The 17,015-nt window shown below is 51.4% G+C and overlaps 1 pseudogene; it reads left to right on the forward strand.

Annotated features, from left to right (window-relative positions):
* Positions 1 to 13,638, forward strand: part of LOC141157734 (meiotic recombination protein DMC1/LIM15 homolog) — a 179,790-nt pseudogene extending 166,152 nt beyond the window's left edge.
* The last annotated feature ends 3,377 nt before the right edge of the window (positions 13,639 to 17,015 follow it).

Here is a 17,015-nt window from a genome sequence, read left to right on the forward strand (position 1 = left end):
ATCCTGGGTCACCTGCGGAATGTCAATACTCGCCTGGATACTCTGACTGCTCCACCGACAACCTCCGCCAGTGCCATGTCTCGCAATCCGGCAGCTCCGCTGCCCACTAATACCATGGTATCCTACCCCGGACCCCGGCTTTCTGCACCTCCTCGCTTCGGAGGCGACTCCGTCCAGGCTCGGGGCTTCATAAATCAGTGCACCCTGCACTTTGAACTATTGTCCCACCAGTTTAACTCCGACCGAGCCAAAATTGCATTCATCATGTCCCATCTCACCGGGGAGGCTCTGGCCTGGCTAAATCCTCTATGGGAGAGAGGAGACCCCCTGGTGTCCAACTTGCCTGCTTTTCTCACGGCTTTCTGGAAAGTCTTCGACGAACCCGGACGGAAGACCTCATCCGCATCATCATTGCTACGCCTCCATCAGGAAAGCCTCACCGTGGGCCAATATGCCATACGGTTCCGTACCCTTGCCTCGGAGCTGGCCTGGGATAACGACGCTCTGGTTTCCGTCTTCTGGGAGGGTCTGTCCGGCCGTATTAAAGATGAACTTGCCGGTCGGGACATTCCTACCACTCTCGATGACTTAATAACTCTTGCCACCCGGATTGACCTACGGTTCCAGGAGCGTGCCAGAGAGGTCACCCGTGAGAGGAGGTTACTACGTCTAGCTCCTACTTTTCAGAAACCCGTCACTCCTTCTGTCTCTAACCAGGTACACCCTCCTGAGCCTATGCAGGTCGACCAGACCAAGATGGTCAAGACCCGTCAGGACTTACGCCGTGCCGAGGGGACCTGCTTCTACTGTGGCAGTAAGGAGCACCGGATCCGTGCCTGCCCGGAGAGGTCGGGAAACGCCTGTGTCTAGGTTCGCTCAGAGAGGTCCACCTAGACAAGAATAAATCCTCTCCATCCCTGCTGTTGTCAGTTTCAATCGTCTACGGGGAGAACCGTTATTTCGAACTAGCCCAACTGGACTCTGGAGCAGCCGGGAATCTTATTTCACAGTCCCTGGTAGAGAAATACCGCATCCCCACCAAACCTCTGGCTGTACCCTTGTCTGTGGCTGCCGTGGATGGGGGGCTCTTACCACGCCCCATCCAACTCATCACCGAATCCATTACTCTGCAGGTGGGAATGCTGCATTCTGAAAGTATCTCCTTTCATGTTCTGCCTGGACTCTCTCACGCCCTCTTGCTAGGTCTGCCTTGGCTCCAGAAACATGCACCCGTGCTTGACTGGCAGACCGGAGAAGTCCTTCGCTGGGGACAAGACTGTCATAAGACCTGCCTGGTCCCCGTCCATCCCGTCCGTCCCTCTCCTACCCCAGCTAATCTACCTGGACTTCCGATTCCTTATTGGTCTTATGCTGATGTCTTTAATAAAAAGGAGGCAGAGACATTACCCCCTCATAGACCATACGACTGTCCCATCGACCTGTTACCCGGTACTACTCCTCCCCGTGGGCGTATTTATCCTTTATCCGCTGCTGAGACCCGGTCGATGTCCGAATATATTGAGGAGAATCTGGCCAGGGGATCCATCCGGAAATCTACCTCCCCGGCGGGAGCAGGCTTCTTTTTCGTCAAAAAGAAGGACGGCTCTCTCCGTCCCTGTATAGACTATAGAGGCCTAAACCAGATCACGGTGAAGAATAAGTACCCCCTTCCGCTCATTCCAGAATTATTTGATCGTCTGAGGGGGGCTAGAATCTTCACCAAACTAGACCTCCGTGGGGCGTACAACCTGGTTCGTATCCGTCAGGGGGATGAATGGAAGACGGCATTCAACACCCGGGACGGCCACTATGAATACCTGGTAATGCCCTTTGGTCTCTGTAACGCTCCTGCCGTCTTTCAAGAGTTGGTCAATGACATCTTCCGGGACCTTCTCTACTCCTGCGTAGTGGTGTACCTGGACGACATCTTGGTCTTCTCTCCGGATCTCCAGACTCACCGGAGGGACGTTCGTCAGGTCCTGCTCAGGCTCAGGCAGAATCACCTCTTCGGTAAATACGAGAAGTGCCTCTTTGAGCAGACCTCGCTTCCGTTTTTGGGCTACATTATTTCTCAGACCGGCCTACGAATGGATCCAGAGAAACTGTCTGCCATCGAGAAATGGCCCCGACCGGAGGGGTTGAAAGCCATTCAGCGGTTCCTGGGCTTCGCCAACTACTACCGCCTCTTCATACCACACTTCTCTTCCCGGACTGCCCCAATTTCCGCGCTCACCCGTAAGGGTACTAATCCCAAACAGTGGCCGCCCGAAGCAGAAGAAGCCTTTCTTTCCTTTAAACAGGCCTTCTCTTCCGCCCCGGTGCTGCATCGCCCGGACGGCAACAAGCAGTTCTTCCTGGAAGTGGACGCCTCCTCCTCTGGAGCTGGAGCGGTACTTACTCAAAAATCTTCTTCCGGGAGGATGGTAACTTGCGGCTTCTTCTCTAAACTCTTCTCCTCCTCAGAGCGCAATTATTCCATAGGAGATCGAGAGTTATTGGCCATCAAACTGGCATTGGAGGAGTGGCGTTACCTGCTTGAGGGGGCTCTTCACCCGGTAATAATTTACACTGACCACAAAAACTTGGCTTACCTCCAGCATGCCCAGAGACTTAACCTGCGCCAAGCCCGGTGGTCCTTGTTTTTTGCTCGTTTTGATTTTGTCCTTCATTTTCGCCCGGCTGACAAAAACGTCAAGGCGGACGCCTTGTCTCGATCCTTTCTGGTATCTGATCTCGAGGAAGATCCGAAACACATCATCGATCCCGCCAGAGTAATGCAGGTGGCTCCCGTGAGTCTAAATCGTCTCCCTCCCGAAAAGACGTTCGTATCAGTACCTGATCGGGAGAAGATCCTTCACTGGGGTCACTCGTCTAAACTGGCTGGCCACGCTGGTCAGAAGAAGACCCTCCAGCTTATTTCCCGTCACTACTGGTGGCCTACCCTGCACAAGGATGTAATAGACTTTGTTTCTGCCTGTGTGTCCTGCGCCCGCAACAAGGTTCCGAGACATCTGCCAGCCGGTCGCCTCCTTCCGCTCCCAGTACCTGCTGCCCCCTGGCAGCATATTGCAATGGACTTCATAACTGACCTCCCACTCTCTGCCGGTTGTACGGTCATTTGGGTGGTCGCTGACCGCTTCTCCAAGATGGCTCATTTCGTTCCCCTACCAGGCCTCCCGTCTGCACCCGAGCTAGCTAGAGACTTTATTCGTCACATCTTCCGTCTTCATGGCCTGCCCCTCCACATCGTGTCGGATCGTGGGGTACAGTTCACCTCACGCTTCTGGAGAGCCACTTGTAAACTACTAGACGTCACCCTGGACTTCTCTTCCGCTTACCACCCACAGTCCAATGGTCAAGTGGAGCGGATCAATCAGAACCTGACCAGTTACCTCCGGCACTTCGTTAATGCCCACCATTCTGACTGGGTGGATCTCCTACCATGGGCCGAGTTCTCTTACAATAATCACGAGAGCGAATCCTCCTCCAAATCCCCGTTTTTTGTAGTCTTTGGTCAGCATCCTCGGATTCCTTTTCCTGTCTCCACCTCGGTGGACAACCCGGCTGCGGAATCTCTCGTTAGCAAATTTTCCTCCATTTGGGAGAGTACCCGATCCGCACTCCTTCAGTCGTCCGAACGGATGAAAAGACACGCTGACAAAAAACGCCTGGATCCTCCTCAATTTCGTCCAGGAGATAAGGTCTGGCTCTCATCTAAATATGTTCGACTCAAGATACCTTCTTACAAGTTAGGGCCTCGGTTCATCGGACCTCTGGAGGTCACCAGTCAGATCAACCCGGTGGCCTATAAATTGAAACTCCCGGCCAACTTACGGATCCCTAACTCCTTCCATGTATCTCTCCTCAAACCTGTGGTACTTAACTCTTTTTCCAAGTCTACAGGTACGCCTCCTGCTCCGGTTTCCGCTGAGGACGAGTTTGAGGTAGAGAACATTCTTGCCACCAAAAGGGTAAGAGGAAAGACCTTTTTTCTGGTAGATTGGAAGGGGTTTGGTCCTGAGGAGAGAACGTGGGAGCCCCGGGAGAACATCCATGCCCCTCTCATCCTAGCTAAATTTCTGTCTGGCCTAAAAAAGGGGGGGCCTAAAGGGGGGGGTACTGTAGTGCCGGCGTCCCTGCCCTCTGCTAGGCAGGGACGCTGCTCCCCTCACCGCTCTGCCCCGTGCCCGGCGTCCCTCTCCCGCTCTGCTGTCAGCGCGCGCTCCTTCCCGGCGTCCTCCTCCCGCTCTGCTCTCAGCGCGCGCTCCTTCCCGGCCCCTGTGCTTAGGGCGCGCGCGCGCTCCCCTCCTCTTAAAGGGGCCGCGCGCGTCGTCCTAAGGAGTCCCCGGCCAATGGCCGGAGGACTTCATCATATATAAGGCACCTCCTCCAAAATGGAGGTGCCTGAGCAATGTTGTTTGCACCTGTGTCTCACCTGTGCTTCAGCCCTCAGGTCCCGTTGCCAGTTACCTGCCAGTTACCTGTCAGATTCCTGCCTGATTACTTGCTACTTGTCTGCTAGTCTGAGGTCCGACGGTCTGCCTTACTACTCCTGTCAGTCTGTCTAAGGACCAGCCTGCCCGCTCACCTGGGAGCGCTTCTCCGCTACCTGCCTGCTTGCCTGCCCGGAGGCTCCGCTGTCACGTGCTGTGACCACCAGCTATTCCAGAGACTCTTGCCCGCTCACCTGGGAGCGCACATCAGCTACCTGCCTGCCTGCCTGAGGTCCGACGGTCTGCCTACCAACTCCTGTCAGTCTGTCTATGGACCAGCTTGCCCGCTCACCTGGGAGCGCACATCTGCTATCTGCCTGCTAGCCTACCTGGAGGCTCCGCCGTCACGTGCTGTGACCACCTGCCTGTCCAGTGACTCCTGCCCGCTCACCTGGGAGCGCTCATCTGCTACCTGTCTGTCTGCCTACCCGGAGGCTCTGCCGTCACGTGCTGTGACCACCCGCCTGTCCAGAGACTTCTGCCCGCTCACCTTGGAGCGCTCATCTGTCGCCTGTCCGCTGGTCTTCCTGGAGGCTCCGCCGTCACATGCTGTGACCACCCGTTCATCCAGAGACTCTCGCCTGCTCACCTGGGAGCTCTCGTCTATCTTCAGCCGCCACAGGTCGTACCAACCCTATACCTAGAGACTGCCCCGGTCACTTGCCGTGACCTCCAGCCCCGTTCACTCAGAGACTGTCCCGTTCACTCAGAGACTGTCCCGTTCACTCAGAGACTGTCCAGGTCACCTCCTGTGACTGCCTGCCTGGTCGCCACCCGCTCCCTTACAAGGACCGCCCCCTTGTATTGTAGCCCAGAGGTTCCGCCTCCCAGACCCGTTACACTCACTATAAGCAGAGGGTTGATCCTCCTGTTCTGCTTGTGTGGAGTCTTCTGCCTCCTGGACCGGCTGCTCTTCCAGCTCTTCCTGTTGCTCCATAGGCACTTGGGATGCTGGTTGGAGGAACGTGAGGACGGGTACCACAACTGCACCATTGACTTGAGTCCAGGACCGAGGGAAGTCTCCGAGCACAGTACTAACCATATCTTCCCTTTCCTCTACGGGTCGATGGTCTTCTTGTTCCTCTTCAGGGTTCCGTAGCTGTTCAGGACACTTCTTCAGGTGATCCCGGGATACAATGGCTATGGTCTCCCCTCCGTCTTTACTGATGGTACTGACCTTCGGGTTCTCGTGGCTTGAGGGCAGTACGGTGTACGGGTCCTTCTCCCACTGGTCGTCCAACTTGTGGAGCCGTCTTTTCCTCTTCAAGACCTGCTGTCCGGGTACCAGGGGAACAGCGGGAGCATACTGGTTGTAAGTTTTCTCTTGTCTTTCCCTAGCCTGACAGAGACTTCGCTCCACGCTCTCCTGTACTTTCCGGTACTGCTGCTGCCTCTCTGTGTCCCAGTCTGCTTCTGGTGAAGTGTCCTCGGGAGTCAGGACTCCCATTTCCAGGTCAACAGGTAACTTACCAGGTCTCGCCCTCATTAGGTAAGCCGGGGTACAGTTGGTGGAACCTACCAGGATGTGGTTGTATAGGTCCACTAGATCGGGCAGCTTCTCAGGCCACAGACTGCGTTCTTCCAGGGGCAACGTTTTCAGGAGATCCATTACCACCTGGTTCATTTTCTCACAAAGTCCATTAGTTTGCAGATGATAGGGTGTCGTCCTTATCTTCCGGCAGCCATACAGATTGCAGAATTCCCGGAAGACCTCCGCTTCAAAGGCAGGTCCCTGGTCCGTCAACACTTGGTCCGGGTACCCGTGTGGACGGCAGAAGTGCTGCTGGAAGGCTCTAGCTGCTGTTTGAGCCGTTAAGTCCTTAACGGGGACGACAACAACCAAGAACCGGGAGCAATGATCCACAATGGTTAACGCGTAGACGTAGCCACTTCTGCTTGGGGTCAGTTTTACATGATCCAAGGCTACCAGTTCCAACGGCTGCCGGGTGACGATGGACTGCAAGGGAGTCTTCTGGCTGGCACGGTCCTTCCTTCTTAGGTTGCACGGGCCACAGTCTCTGCACCACCTCTCGATGGTTACCCTCATGCCTACCCAGTGGAACCGCCCACGCAGCAGGAACTCCAGCTTCTTCCATCCGAAGTGTCCAGCCCCGTCGTGGTATGATTCCATCACCATGGCTGCGTCTCTCCGTGGCACCACTACTTGCCAGATTAGTTCATGCGTCCGGGAGTTAACCATTCTGCGGCACAACTTCCCCTTGTAAAGGAACAGTCGACTCTTCTCAGCCCACAGTTGCTTGGCTTCCTCCGGAGCGTCTGGGTCAAGGCGAGCCTCTGGCCGAGTCAGCATCTCCTTCACCAGCCGGACGGCAGGGTCACTGTCTTGCGTTTCCTCCCAGTTGTAGTGAGGCAAGGGGTTAAACGTAGCGGCTTGCTTACTCCTTACCCGATGGGAATACTGGATAGTCCCATGACGGTGGAACGCGGGGAGTTCGACTTCTTCCAGTCCCTCTGGATCTTCTCCTACGTCCGGTAGGTTTGGCATCCTGGACAGGGCGTCCGCGTTGGTATTGGAGCGTCCTGCCCGGTATTTGATTGTGAACTCGTAGTTGGACAGACGGGCCATCCATCTCTGCTCTAGGGCACCGAGTCTTGCAGTGTCCAGGTGTGTCAACGGGTTGTTATCCGTGTACACGGTGAACCGGGAAGAAGCGAGGTAGTGCTTAAAGTGTTCGGTGACTGCCCACACCACTGCCAGGAACTCTAGCTTAAATGAGCTATAATTCTCAGGGTTTCTTTCGGTGGGTCGCAGTTTTCGGCTGGCGTAAGCGATTACTCGTTCTTTCCCCTGCTGGATCTGGGACAGCACGGCTCCTAGCCCGATGTTACTTGCGTCGGTGTAGAGGATAAAGGACTGGCTGTAATCAGGGTACGCCAGGATTTCATCCCCCGTGAGGGCCATCTTCAGCTGGCGGAAGGACTCTTCTTCTAACTTCTCCCATCTGAAGGGTGGCTTCTGGTTCTTGGCCTTCCGGTACTGGCCTATCAGGAGGTCCTGCATAGGAGCTGCCTTTTTGGTGAAACCGGGGATGAATCTGCGGTAATAGCCTACCAACCCGAGGAACTGCCGCACTTCCTTTAAACTGGAGGGACTTGGCCATTCCTTAATTGCGGTGATCTTATCAGGGTCGGGAGCCACTCCATCAGCGCTCACCACGTGTCCCAGGTACTGCACCTTTGGTTTCAGGAGGTGACACTTGGAGGGTTTCACCTTTAGGCCGTAGCTTGCCAGAGCTTCGAACACTTCCGCCAGGTGTTTCAGGTGGTCCTCATACGTCTTGGAATATACGATGACATCGTCCAGGTACAACAGGACCGTCTCAAAGTTTCTGTGGCCCAGACAACACTCCATTAATCGTTGGAAGGTTCCTGGTGCATTGCAGAGTCCGAACGGCATGCAGGTAAACTCGCTAAGTCCCATCGGGGTGGTGAATGCGGTCTTCTCCCGGTCTGCCTCTGCTACAGGAACCTGCCAGTACCCACTAGTGAGATCCAAGGTAGAGAAGAAGTTAGCAGATCTTAAAGCAGCCAAAGACTCCTCTATCCTTGGTAAGGGGTACGCATCCTTGTGTGTGATACGGTTGATTTTCCGGTAATCTACACACATCCTCATGGTGTTGTCTTTCTTTTTGACTAAGACTAGTGGAGCTGCCCAGGGGCTACAGCTATCCCTGATCACCCCAGCCTCCTTCATGTCTCTAAGCATCCCCTTGGCGTGTTGGTAGTGTGCAGGGGGTACGGGTCGATACCTCTCTTTTATGGGAGGATGGTCTCCCGTGGGGATGTGGTGTTCTACCCCCTTGACTCGCCCGAAGTCTAACGGGTGTTTACTAAACACTCTCTCGTACTCTTGCACCACCCGATAGACTCCCTGTTTCTGGTGTGAGGGAGTGGAGTCAGTACCCAAATGTAGTTGCTGACACCAGTCCTCCATTGTTTTCTGAGAGCCGTTACCTTCCTCCGGGGAAGATGGAGGCAAGGGTTCTACGGACTGTATGGAATCTTGATTGATGGTATACAATTTGGCTAGCGTGGCATACCGGGGCAGGTACACTTCCCTCTTCCCGATATTTATTATGCGAACGGGCACCCTCCCATGGCGTACATTGACCACCCCCCGTGCTGTCAAAATGGTGGGCCTACTGTCTGAGTAAACTGGTTCTACCATTGCCTGGTAATCTCTACCTCTCAGACCAATAGCTGCCCGGCACCAAATCATCATTTCACTTTTCGGGGGCATGGCAATAGGGAAAGGGTCACACATTCGCACGCTACCAATCTCACCACCGGAGAGTTCTAGCTGTTGCCGTCGCATCAGTGCCCGGATCTCTTTCTGGAGCACTCGCTGCTGGCCGGAGCTGGCGTTCTTGGCAACCTGCTGTAAAAGGAAAATCACCTCTGCAAGACAATTTTCAATTACATTAGTTCCTAGAGTTATCTTTGGGTGACTCTCGTGTTTGTCAATGTCTACAATGATCAGTCCCTGTGCTGCCAGTTCGACTCTACCGATTTTAATGGTCACCTCTTTAAATCCAATCTGTGGCACGGGCTGACCATTGCTGGCGATGATACTCAAGTCGTCGTCAGGGTAGCGGGTGATATCCGAGTCATTCCAGTACTGCTTGAAGAGCACGTACGGGATGGTGGTGACCTGTGACCCGGTGTCCAGTAGGGCACTCATAGGAATGCCATCCAGTACCACGGGTAAGACTGGACGTCCTCCCACATATTTGTCGCGCCAGTTCGATGGGCCTGGTGATCTTTTTCCTGGGGGTTGGCCCTCTACCCCAGGTTGTGCCCGTTTAAAGGACAGTACCTTGCCATATGTCCGGGTTGATTGCAGCGGCGGCAGATGGGTCGTCCGTCCTCGTTGTATCGGTTGCTGGGTCTTCCTCTGGCCGGTGGGGTCCTCCTTGGTCGACGCCACGGGATGTCCTCCGGTCCGGATGCCAGCTGGATCTTCCCTGGAGTGGAAACCTGTAAAGACTGCACAGTTCGGGTTAGCGCAGCAACGCTTTTAGCTAGCTCTTGGACCTGATGGTGCAGGTCTGGAGCCGGGTCATTGTTCAAAGCCTGCGCATCAGCTCCCACAGGCCCTGCCGACAAGGGCGCCGCCTCCTGGTGGTAAGTGGTAGTGGGGCGTCTGGGGGTCACAACGCCACCTGGTGCCGGTTCTCGAAGCACCCGGATGGCTCTGTCCTTGAACTGTGCAAATCCCAGATGAGGGTCCTGTAAGGCCATTGCCCGCAACTGGGTTCGGTGAGCATTGCAATATAAACCCTCTATAAATTGTTCAGTCAACAGCCTGTCCTCGTCTCCCACGCCGTCAGGGTCGGTCTGCTTAATGGCTCTCAGGGCCTCTTGTAGGTTCAGGGCATAGTCCCTTATACTCTCATGTGCCCGCTGTTTGCACCCGTAGAATCTAAGCTTGATCTCGGCTGAGGTGCGGGTATCAAAGGTGTCCCTCAGCCGGGTTAGTATCCCTGCGACAGTCCTCCCCCCAGGTGGCCAGGACTTTACCTCCCTTTGGGCTGCTCCGGTTAATTGGGCCACCAGGATGCTCACTTTTTGCTCCTCTGTGAGGGGGTACACCTGGAAGAGGCTATCCAGCTTTTCTCTAAAGTCATGCAGGGTATGTGACTCCCTTGAGTACTGGGCTAGCCAGGCTGCCCCTGGGATATAGGGCATGGTGAAAGGCATGACCGCAACAGCGGTGGCGCTGGCGGGGGTTGAAGCGGTGAAGCTTTCCTCCGTATCCGACATCCTTCTCCCCCCTAGTGGACCGTGGCCTACCTTGCGATGATCCTCTTCCGTAGGCCGCGGCTCCGCAGTGGATCGTCAGGGTTGAGGACCTTCCGTCGCGCTCCTGTGACGTCGGCGTCTGCTGGGCTCCTTCCAGGACCTTACGCAACGTCCGGACGTGAGGCGGGGCTTCAGTTCTCGCACGCTTTCGGAGTCCACGCCCCTCTTCTTCCCGCGCGGCGTCCTCAAGATGGCGTCCAATGGCGGGAAAACTCCACGTATGGCGGGAAGAAGGCCGAAGATGGCGCCGGATGGCGGGAAAACTCCACCGATGGCGGGAAGGAAGCCGAAGATGGCGCCGGATGGCGGGAATCTTCACCACAGGTAAGTTTGAACAGTCTTTTTCAGGCACGCAGTACCCGGTGGTTGCGGGCACGAAATCCTGCCGACTACGCCAAAAGTTGACGCGCCCCTGGGCCTGTGTCGCGCTGCGTTGCGCATGCGGGAGCTTACCCGGAGCCGGATCTCTTGAGGGTTGTAGTCTCGTGGCGGTGATCCGGTCCGTGCCCAGGGAGTCAGACTAAGTGGCGCTGTATTAGCGGTAGATGTTGGACGACTACGCCACCCGTTGAGTACAGCTAAGGAGCTGCTGCTGCAGGGCAGACCGCTGAGGCTGGGGGTAGGATTGTTCAGCGTGATAGTATAACCCTCAACGGGAGGGGTATGGCCTCAGGGCAGCCGACGTGGATGATGGGGGTAGCAGGAACCACTCAGAGACGGTACGGTGTAGTTCAGGGTCTTTACTGGTGACAACGATAGTCCCTCCCGGAGTACTGGCTAGCGATTGGGGCCTAGTCAGTCCTTGAGCAGATGGGATCTCCCCTGGCCAGGCGGAGTTGTAGGCCTCCCAAACTAACGATACTCTTCTGGCTACCTTGCTAGAAGCGGGTATAAGTAGCCCACGTCCCTGAGTGTACCGTGTGGTGCTCACCCGTATGGCCGGTGACTCGGGGCCTTCTAGTAGCTTCCGCTCCACGACGGCGGTGCTGGTCCCACGCGTGTGACCGTGCCTTCGGGTTTCTGGGCCAGAGGACCTGCAATCCCCTGCCGGTCGGTTTCTGCTGCTGGATAGGAGTTAGTCCCCACAGCCTCGGACTCCGGGTCCGGTGATAACTTCTCAGTCAGGGCGAGCTCTGCAGCTGCCAGCCCCTGACTCCTTGTAGCACTGCTCCCACAGAGCTCCTGATGTTCTTTCCTATATCTGCTTCTCTTCTCTGTCTCTACTTCTTCTCTACTCACTAACCCTGCCTCAGCCCTAGGTTTATATAGGGGAAGTTCTTCCCCTCCCAGGACTGGGCAGGAGGTGTGGCATGCACAGGATCCCTGACCAAGAGACCTCCCACCTGCTCTCAGACATAACATTGCCGTTACTGTGGAAACCAGACCCCTGGGGTGCCACATATGCCCGAGGCATAGCCCATAAAGGTTGTTTCCAATATAACAAAAGTGATAGCTTATTGCTTTGATATGCCTTCACTTTGTAACACCTAAATAACACCTAAAAGTAAGGTTCAATGACATAATCTATTACCACTGGAAATCAGTCTCATATTGTTCATATGAGTTTATATATTTTAGATCCAGCTTCAATAAATTAGCATAATGCTGCTCTAAAACCTAACTTTTGTCAATTTAAAACATTAAAAATGTGCATTCTCCTTTCAGTGATATATACAAATGCATATTCAATATTTGGTAACCCTCTTTTAATATGTCAACCACACACTGTATCATCTCTCATTGGAAAGGTGATAAATTGGCTTGGAGAATGTTTCTTTACATTTTTGAGATATCTATTGAGCATACTGTCTTAACCAATATAGATCTCAGTGTCTGATAAGCCTGTAACTAATATTAAAGTGGTTGTCCACTACTAGTGACGGCACCGTTTCAGCAGTTTTGGCACTGGCTCTCCAAGGGGCTCATGTGACATTGCTGTCACGCAATCCTTGTGGCCATTCAGCGCTGGCTTCACTCTCCTTCTCCTACGGACGTAATTGACATCCTGAGGAAGTGAGAGCTGCGACTGGTCTCTCACTTCCTCCGGATGTCTTGATTTGTGTACTTAATTAGTTGTGTACTTAATTAGTAGCATGACTCTTAAGGGAATACTGTATATTTAGGAATATGCCCATTAATTTTATTACACAATATAACCATATTTTAGAAGTGATTACCATATCTACAGTTAATACACTACATAGATGACATTACTGATTCTGCCAGTCTAACGGAATCCTGAAAGCTGAGGTCAATCAATGGTCACTGATTGGTCACGTGAAATAACTGTCATGGTACAGTCAGCAAATGCAGCGATTGCAGCTATCCCAGGAACTGAGCAGTTGCAGGAGATAAGTAATATTTTCATTTTATGATCGGCTGTGCAGCTATTATAAAGGGATTATCTCTGTGCTTAGTTGCAGGAGGCAGTTCGCTGCTGTAGATTGACAGATTGTCTATCTGTTGCCTCTGGTCTGAATTGAGCATCCTCTCATGCAGCTATCACAAGCAGTTTTGTCTTTGCAACATGGGAAAAGAGCAAGTTCACTGAGCCTGGTTGGATCCAGCGAAACGGTCATTTTCATAGCTGCACGAGGAGGCTATAAAGCATACATATATGTGTGCTTCTTACCTAGGTAACAGGCCACACCAAGACTGCAGGGTAGTCGGGAACCTAGGCAATGAGCTGTACACGATAGAAAAAAAATCTCTGCGTTCTTGAGAACAGAAAATAATTGTAATAAAAAGTAAATAGCAATATTGCTTGTTTTTACTACCACATTGCAATTGTAGCCACATACAGTAAAAACGTGAGACAACCTCTTTAAGAATGCGTTGTCCAGTAGTGGACAACCCTTTTAAGAAAGTGTGCACAACAGTCATCCCAAAAATTTAAAGAGACATTCCCCAATATTGAAAGGAGGAAGTATACGATCTACCAAACAAATTGATCACCTTCTCAATTAAAAATAATGTTTAACTTGTATAGCCGGCATAAGCCGCTGAGCCCAGTGAATGGCTATAGCAGCTACATGCGCTTGTACTCACGCCACCGCTACAGTCTGTAAACAATCACTGGGAGCAGCGTCTGAGAGCCATCACTAGAGCAGGGGCCAGTAAGTGGACCTCATTGAAGCCTAATGGATAAAAAATATTAACAGAAAACCCATTTTACTTTGACAAGTATGTTAAATCCTAAAATGAAAAATTAGAAGATATCAGTAAAAAATATTTCCTTTTTTCTGTTGACAGCCCTGAAATGCCAGAAAATGAAGCCACATTTGCAATCACTGCTGGTGGTATTAACGATGCAAAGGAGTGATACCTGATTTATACAAACTATTTAAAAAGGTTTAATATCTACTTGCAGTTTTCTAGTAATTTGATTATATAACTACTGCAGAAATGTTTTAACATATTTTTATTAATTGGTTCAATGGTTTAATTTACAAAAAAGGTTGGTCGTTTAAAGTAATTGTTTTATGTGTGTATTTATGCATATTTATTTATATGCTGACCATAGAAGTATTGTACCTTATAGTTAAACAATCTCTGTAGGATAACACAGGTTTCTTATATATGCAGAAGATATGGTGGTGCTCTGCATCAAATTGCTGTTTCAAGAAAAGATAAAAACCAAGATGGCTCTTGGCAAAAGTAAAATCTCTTTCTTAATACAAAAGGCTTAAAATAGCAGTACTTGCTGTTTAGAGATTTGTAAGCATTGTGGATTAATAAATAAGAAAATATTTTATTTTTGACAAGTGACACATCTTTTGTTATCTCTTGTTGGATTATTAATGTGTAGGTTTGCCTGTATAGATGACTTCTATAGACTCAAAACAGTGATAATATTCAAGAATTAAACAATTCAAAAAATGTTATTTTCATGCTTGATTGCTGTTCATCTTCAAAGAAATAAATAAGCCAAGTTTTACAGGCAGAAGATGCTTCAGGGAATTCTGGTTTCTTTTTTCACCAAGCGTCTTGCGTGTAGTTTTTTCAGTCATTTCCTGTGCGTTTTTTTCTGATGGTTCTGGCCACTGACATGTTTTCCCATGGTTTTTGTGACATCTTTTGTACTGTCGTTTTCCGGTTGTTTTTTTCACTCCATTGAATAATGAAGAAACCGCTAGTGTTTTTTTAAAGCAAAAACAATGTCAAAATGCTTCAAAAAATGTCCGGGCATCGCTTTACTTTTTACATTGATTTGTGTTGTATAGTACAGTGTGGCTTCCGAACAGAAAAAGGCAGAAGAATGGACATGTCACTTAATTGCTTGGCAGTTTTAGAAACCTGAAACGGTTAAAACATGAACATATGCATGTGGCACCCCAGGGGTCTAGTTTCCCACAGTAATGTAATGTTATGTCTGAGAGCAGGTGGGAGGTCCTTTGGTCAGGGATCCTGTGCATGCCACACCTCCTGCCCAGTCTTGGGAGGGGAAGACCTTCCCCTATATAAACCCGGGGCTGAAGCAGGGTTAGTCAGTCAAGGAGAGTAGAGACAAGAAACAGTCACAGGAAGAAACAGCAGAAGCTCAGTGGGAGCAATACTACTACAAGTCAGGGGCTGGCAGCTGCAGAGCTCGCCCTGACTGAGAAGCTTTCTTACCGGACCCGGCGTCCGAGGCTGTGGGGACTAACTCTTACCCAGCAGCAGAAGCCGACCGGCAGGGGATTTCAGGTCCTCAGGCCCAGAAACCCGAAGGCACGGTCACACGCGTGGGACCAGCGCCGCCATCGTGGAGCGGAAGCCATTAGAAGGCCCCGAGTCACTGGCCATACGGGTGAGCACCACACGGTACACTCAGGGACGTGGGCTACTTATATCCGCTTCTAGCAAGGTAGCCAGAAGAGTACAGTCAGTTTGGGAGGCCTACAACTCCGCCTGGCCAGGGGAGATCCCATCTGCTCAAGGACTGACCAGGCCCCGTTCGCTAGCAAGTACTCCGGGAGGGTCTATCGTTGTTACCAGTAAAGACCCTGAATTACACCGCACCGTCTCTGAGTGGTTCCTGCTACCCTCATCTTCCACGTCGGCTGCCCTGAGGCCATACCCCTCCCGTTGGGGGTTATACTATCACGCTGCACAATTCTACACCGGCCTCAGCGGTCTGCCCTGCAGCGGCAGCTCCATAGCTGCAAATCAACGGGTGGCGTAGTCGACACTCAAATAACATCTATCAAGACTGCCACACACTGAGTTGACTCCCTGGGCACGGACCGGGTCCCCGCCACTCGGAGACTACAACCCTCATCTGATCCGGTTCCGGGTAAGCCCCCGTGCGCGAGACGCTGCGCGACACAGCAGGCCCAGGGGCGCGTCATGCACAGCAAGTTCTTTTCAAACACATATGTTCATTGTTTTGAGTATTTTGTGACATGTTTTTCAGGCAGTCGATTGCAGTGTAATAAATTCTAATTTCAATGTTCAAACACTATGAGAGAGAGAGAGCGGTTGCCATGATCATATCGAAACCCCAATTTTAAGATATAACTTTTATTGATCTTGTTAAAAAAAGGTCTCAAGACCATAAAAAGACACACAAAACAGTATACACAAAACCACAATAATTTGTGATGACAAAACCTAATTCTTACTGATGTCCTACACTTCCCCTGGACTCTCCCTGCGTACCAGCGGAGGTTGGCACCCTAAGGGGGGAACGTTGTGGCGCCCCTGCTCCTCGGCGGTTCACCCTGTGGTCCCTCACCAAGTCCCTATCTATATATACCGTGAGGAAACCTAGCACTATACAGAGTCCAATCTCAAATACTAAGGGAAAGTGCAGGTACGATAAGGTTAGATCACAAAATATAAACAAGGATATATAAAGATGTATGGGTAACTCCAACAAAGATCACATGTCTCTGGACAAGGTTTATTTTTTGAAAAAAAACTCTTAGCCCAATAAAAAATACAAAATAGGCCAAATCTTAGTAAAGTGCAGTGTGTTTATATAGACATCTGTTAGTACAAATTAGCGCACATAGGACCTACACCCATATGATTTAGGTGCTGAGATTTAATATGCAACACATGATAGTATTCTTGATAAATAAAAGGAATTGTACTTATCCAAAGAGATTGTGTCCCTGGTCATAGATATTCCCCTATCACCTCATTGCCTCGACGCGTTTCGCCAAACACTGGCTTATCAGGAGGACCAAAAGATAATGGATGTGTGGATATCAGAAAGAGCGGTTGCCACCTCTCACCACTGCTCTGGATGTAGCAGAGTCGGGGATAGTTGTGGAACCTCCTTATTATGGATTTACGGTGGACCCTTGTAGATTACTTTTATTTTTGCTAATAAATGGGTAAAGGAGGGTAATTGTGCTTTTTACAATTAAAGGACTGTTCTCTGTGTTCGTGTTTATTTCTTTTTCTGACTGATACCTCTCAATTATTAGCCCCTGGGCTTGAGGTCAGCTGACATTACACAGCTGAAATCAACCCCAAAACCATTACCCTGATTGCCCACGCACCAGGGCAATTGGGAAAAGCCGAGGCTAAGCGCCAGAATTGGTGCGTCTAATGGATGCGCCATTTCTGGGGTGGCTGAGGGCTGGTGCTATGAGTCTGGGAAAGGGCCAATATCCATGGGCTCTTCCCAGCCTATTAATATCAGCCCGCAGCTGTCTGCTTAGCCTTTGCTGGTTATTAAAAATAGGGGGAACCCCACATTTTTTTTCT

Source organism: Phyllobates terribilis, unplaced genomic scaffold (genome assembly GCF_046119375.1).
Source record: "Phyllobates terribilis strain yellow unplaced genomic scaffold, ASM4611937v1 Scaffold_8__6_contigs__length_399053987, whole genome shotgun sequence".
Classification (NCBI taxonomy): Eukaryota; Metazoa; Chordata; class Amphibia; order Anura; family Dendrobatidae; genus Phyllobates; species Phyllobates terribilis.